Source organism: Dasypus novemcinctus, chromosome 11 (genome assembly GCF_030445035.2).
Source record: "Dasypus novemcinctus isolate mDasNov1 chromosome 11, mDasNov1.1.hap2, whole genome shotgun sequence".
In the NCBI taxonomy this organism is placed as follows: domain Eukaryota; kingdom Metazoa; phylum Chordata; class Mammalia; order Cingulata; family Dasypodidae; genus Dasypus; species Dasypus novemcinctus.
In genome coordinates, this window is record NC_080683.1 from 16,492,496 (window position 1) to 16,498,440 (window position 5,945).

At 45.0% G+C, this 5,945-nt stretch overlaps 1 pseudogene; it reads right to left on the bottom strand.

Moving 5' to 3' along the window:
• Positions 1 to 1,985: 1,985 nt before the first annotated feature.
• Positions 1,986 to 2,100, bottom strand: LOC111759522 (U6 spliceosomal RNA; annotated as a pseudogene).
• Between the last annotated feature and the right edge of the window lie 3,845 nt (positions 2,101 to 5,945).

The following is a 5,945-nucleotide window of genomic DNA, read 5'->3' on the forward strand; positions in this document are numbered from 1 at the left end:
CCTTTTTTTCTTTGTTAGTCTAGCTAAGGGTTTGTCAGTTTTATGGAGCTTCCCAAAGAACCAGCTTTTGATTTTGTTTTCTCTTTCTTATCCTCAATTTCATTTATTTCTGCTCTAATCTTTATTATTTCTTTCTTTCCGCTTGCTTCTGCATCTCATAACTTTTTTGCATTTAAAGTCTGTATTGTTGGATATTATTACAGCTACCCCTGCTCTTTTTTGGTTACTCTTTGCATGGTGTTTCTTTTTTCACCCTTTCACTTTCAGCTGGTTTGTATCCCTTCTTGTAGGCATGATATGGTTGACTCATGGTTTTTTTAATCTATTCTGTCAGCCTTTATCTTTTGATTAGGAGGTTTAATCCATTTATATTAAGTGATATTACTGAAACATTCAGCAAAATGCATTATTTATTTCCACCATTTTATTCTTTGGTTTTCATATGTCATATCTTTTCTTTTTTTTAAAGGTTTATTTTATTTATTTCTCTTGCCTTCCCCCATTGTCTGCTCTCTGTGTCCATTCACTGTGTGTTCTTCTGTGTTCACTTGCGTTCTTGTCAGTGGCACCAGGAAACTATGTCGCTTTTTTTGTTGCATCATCCTGCTGCGTCAACTCTCCATATGTGCGGCACCACTCCTGGGTGGGCTGTACTTTCACCGCATGGGCAGCTCTCCCTGTGGGGCACACTCCTTGCACGTGGGGCACCCCTACACAGGGGACACCCCTGCATGGCATGGCACTCCCTGCACACAGCAGTACTGCACATGGGCCAGCTCACCACACAGGTCAGGAGGCCCTAGGTACCGAACCCTGGACCTCCTATATGGTAGGTGGACACTATCAGTTTAGCCACAACCTGTTCCCCATATCTTATTTTCATCTTTTTACTCTTTTGGTTATCATTCTTGCTATTCTTGCCTTTCACACTCTCCTCCAAGCCTCTCAGTCTTTTCTTTTTCTGTAAGTCTCCCTTTAATGCTTAGGTGGATTCTTTTTTATGGACTCTCTTAGTTTCTGTTTATTGTAAATATTTTAAACTTACCTTCATATTTAAAGGACAATTTTTCTGAATAAAGAATTCTTGGCTGGCAATTTTTCTTTCTCATTATCTAAATTATATCATACTAGTGTTTTCTCACCTCCATGGTTTCTGATGAGACATCCACACTAAGTCTTACTGGGTGTTCCATGTACATGATGGTTTACTTCTCCCTTGCTGCTCTCAGAACGTTCTCTTTATCTTTAACATTTGACATTCTGAGTAATATGTGTCTATTCAGATTTATTCTGACTGGGGCATGCTGTGCTTCTTAGACATATAAATTCATTTCTTTCATGAGAGTTGGGGGAAATTTTCAGCCATTATTTCCTCAAATACTCTTTCTGCCCCTTTTCCCCTTTCCTTTCCTCCTGGCACTCCATGACACGTATGTTTTTGAGCTCTGTGTTATCATTCAACAACCTGAGTCCCTGCTCAATTTTTTCCATTCTTTTCTCTCTTTGTTCTTTTCTCTCTTCAATTTCAGCTATTCTGTCTTCTCTATCACTTATTCTTTCTTCCGTAATTTCGAGTCTGCTGCTGCATGCCTCTAATGAGTGTTTTATCTCCCCATCATGTCTTTCATTCCCATGAGCTCTGCTATTTTTCTGTGCAGGTTTTCAAATTCTTCTATGTGCTTGCTCAGTGTCTTCTTTTTATTTACTTATTTAATTTTTAAAAAATTTCAGTGTCTTTTAAAAAATTTCTCTCCCCTCCCCAGTTGTCTGTTCTCTGTGTTCACTCGCTGTGTGTTGCTCTTTTTTTTATTTTATTTTATTTTATTTTTTAAATATTACATTCAAAAAATACGAGGTCCCATTCAACCCCAGCGCCCCCACCCCCCACTCCCCCCACAGCAACACTCTCTCCCACCATCACGACACATCCACTGTACCTGGCAAGCACATCTCTGAGCATCACTGCACCCCATAGTCAACGGTCCAAAAATATGGAACGCTTCACGAATTTGCATGTCATCCTTGCGCAGGGGCCATGCTAATCTTCTCTGTATCATTCCATGTGTGTTTTTCTGTGTCCACTTCTATTATTGTCAGTGGTACCATGAATCTGTGTCTCTTGTTGTTGTTGCATCATCTTGCTGTGTCAGCTCTCCATGTGTGTGGCACCATTCCTGGGCAGGTGGACTTTCTTTCACACTGGACGGCTCTCCTTATCGGGCGCACTCCTTGTGCATGGGGCTCCCCTATGTGGGGGACACCCCTGCATGGCAGGGCACCCCTTGCGTGCATCAGCACTGAGCGTGGGCCAGCTCCACATGAGTCAAGCAGGCCCTGGGTTTGAACCATGGGCCTCCCATGTGGTAGGCAGACACTCTATCCATTGAGTCAAGTCCACTTCCATTCAGTGTCTTTTTGAAGTCCTTCATTTCTTTAGTTATACTGTCTTTCAACTCATTGAGTTTGGAAATTTGTATGAATCTCCTTGATTAGTTGTCTTAAATCCTGTGTTTCATTTCTGGCTTTGATATATTCCTTTGCTTGGGCCATTTCTTCCATTTTCTTAGTACAGCTTGTGATTTTTTTTGCTGACCTCTAGGCATCAGATAATGATGGTGAGTTGACTCTGATGCACAATTTCTCTCACTTTCATAGGGATTTAGTGGCAGGAGGCTGTGTATTACTGCCATTCTTTGCTTCTTTTTTTTTTTTAAGATTTATTTTTATTTTATTTATCCTCCCCCCTGCAGCTTGCTTGCTGTCTGCTCTCTGTGTCCATTTGCTGCACGTTCTTCTGTGTCTGCTTGTCTCCCTTTGTTGTGTCACCTTGCAGCACCAGCTATCTGTGGGCGTGGGCCATCTCTCCATGGGCGCCAGCCGTCAGCTCTCCACAGGCATGGGCCAGCTTTGCCTTCACAAGGAGGCCCTGGGATATGAACCCAGGCCTCCCATATGATAGACAGGAATCCAATTGATTGTGCCACAGCCACTTCCAATCTTTGATTCTTGATTCAACCTCTTCTAGATATTTAGGATTGTCCCTGTTAGTTGCTCAAATCAGGACCATGGACCCAGTAATGGGCTACAGACCCACTTCAAAGGGCCTTGGGGAGGAAAGCTATAAAGGCTGGAAAAAGCTTCTCTTGTTTAAATTTCCTCAAATGCACCTCCTTAGCCAGCCAGCAGGTGGCGCTTGTCAACAGACCTTTCAGTTCAAACCTGGGTCAGAGTGTGTCCACTGCAACCGGGGCTGCAATGCTGTGTCAGAGGATCCTGCCTCCAGGCTATTCAGAGCCTCGGAATTCAAACTTTCTCAGACGTTGTTTTCCAACCTTTGCTGGCAGCCCCTTCCCTTTTCCTGAGTAGGAAATAAATCCACTCCCCTCTGCATCCTCAACAACCAGTCCTGGTCAATAGGGAGGGTGATTAAGACAGATCTCTTTAGCCGGGTGCTAGCTCCCGGGGAAACAACGGTGCGGCCCCTCCCAGCCTGGAAGGGCTGCTGGGATACCGACGACTAAATTTGTTGGCCAAAAGCTGAATGCACCTTAAGCTGCACCCCTCCTCTGTCTGTAGCCACTGACCCAAGGCTGGAGCTTTCAAAATTGTCTGCTCTTAGTGTAGGAAAGGCTGCTAGCATCTGCAGTTGCAACTTCTACTCACAGTCTTTCGGTCGAGATTTTTTTCCTGTTCTCCTCTCACTTCTGGGCTGTGTCCAGGCTTCTCCTAGTGTCCTTAAATTCTAGAACATTTTTCCCCAAGCCATTTCTGCCTATACTTTATTTTTCTTACAAAAATAGACCTTGTCAATAGCGTCGTATTCCAGGTATTTAAGGTTAGTTTAATATCAGAAAATGTATTAATGAATTAATTACATGAATAGAATAAGGCATTTAAAAACACCTGATATTGATACAGAAAAAAAATCATTTGATATCCTTCAGTGAAGGATGCAGTGGGCAGGTGCAGAGCTTGGGAGGTCACTTGCTCTGGGGATGAAGGGTTGAGAACTGCTCCCAGGGTTCATACAATCCCTGACATCCTGAGCCTGGGTTTACGTGATTCACCCATTGTCCCTCATCTGAGGACACTGCCTTTCATCAAGTGGAGGATTCCCAGTTGAGCAGCAGCCAGGCCTCAGTCCAGGCGGAGTCTCTGCTCCCTGCCAGACTTCACATGGCTTTATCCAGATCAAACTTGAAGGTTCTGCAGGCCGTACAATCTCTGTCACAGCCACTGGACTTCACTGTGCTAGCACAAAATCAGTCACAGACAATAGTACACAATGAGTGTGGCTGTATATCAATAAAACTTTATTTATGGACACTGAAATCTGAATCTTCACTTGTCAAAAATATTATTTAAGTTTTTCAATCATTTAAAAATATAAACACCATTCTTGGGAGCAGATGTGGCTCAAGCAGTAAAGTGCCTGCCTCCCACATGAGAAGTCCTGGGTTTGGTTCCTGGTACCTCCTAAAGAAGACAAATAAGGAGCAGACAATGAGCAGACATCAAGCAAAACCAAAAATGAGCAAGGAGCAGACGTGGCTCAAGCAGTTGAGCATCCACCTCCCACATGGGAGGTGTTGGCTTTGGTTGCTAGTGTCTTTTAAAGAAAAAACAATGAACAGACAACGAGTAAAAACAATGAATAAAAATAAGTCAAAACAATGAGCAAACAGACGAGGGAGCTGTATGGGAGGGAGGGATATGAAGAATATGAAAAAGAAGAAAAAACCAAAAGTAAAAAATTAAAAACAAAATACCATTCTTAGCTCACTGGCTGATCAAAAACAAGCAGGGTCATGGGCTGCAGGCCATAGTTTGTGGACCCCTGCTTCAGCTGGCTGCCTTCTCACAGTGCAAGGCTGGGCTGGGCCTTTGAGACCTGACCAGGAGAAGAGGGCATCAGGAGCAGACCACCTCTTGGGAACATTGAGGATTGCAGGTGCTTTGGGACCCCAGATGGTTTTCAGCCTGTCTTTAATGGTCTGGTTGGTTTCTCAGAACTTCTTAGCACGGCATTTGCAGCCCACTGCCTACAGAGCCACTTTCGGCTCCTGCCTCCCTCATGGTGCCTCTCCCAGAACTCGATGGCTTTCCATGCTTTACCTCTCCTATGACCTATGTCATGGCCAGGCTAGCCATTACTGCTGAGCATGCCCCTTCCCCAGGCTGAGCTGGGGGCCTCCGCTGCTCCTCCCACACCCCTCTAGTTCACACGTGGCCTGCTGCAGCCCCCAAAGGGCAGGGCGCTCTTGTTCTGTTTATACATCTCTGCACTCCCAGGTGGGGCTCACAGTGGGCACTCAGTGAATGTCAAGTAAAGAGGGGTGACAGTTGGAAGTTGTCCTGGAAGGCTTCCTGGAGAAGGTAGTTTCTGTGCTGGTGCAAGATTTGTGATTTCCCCATTTGGGGAAGTCCTTGAGGAGGCTCCTGTCCTGACACCGACAGGGGTGGGATGGCGTCCGTGGGTGGTTGTCCAACTCAGGGGAACCCACCAGAGGAGTGATTCCTGGTCAGTTTAGAACTTGGTTTCCCAGAAACGACATCCCCCAACCCTTTTCTGGAGCAAGGAGGGAGGTGGTGGAGCAAGGGCTCTGAGCTGAGCGACCTAGTGAAGCACTGAAGCCTCTACTTCCCCATTCATAGAATGTGCAGTTGTGTTTTTTTACCTCCTTGCAGGGTAGGGAGACACAGTGAATGCTCTTTGATAACCAGGGAGATTATGAATTAGTTGCCCAGAGGGAGAGAGGGTGTGTCGAGGGATGATGCTCTGGATTTGATATTTTCATCAGGAAGTGTGTCCTGGGGCTTTCTTTGCAGCAGAGCCCACGCCCTTTCCCACACTCTAGACTATAGGCTTCTTACTGAAGTCGGAAGGCACTGCATCCCTCTGTGTTCTTGGCGACGCCACATGAAAGAATTTAAGAACATGCCAG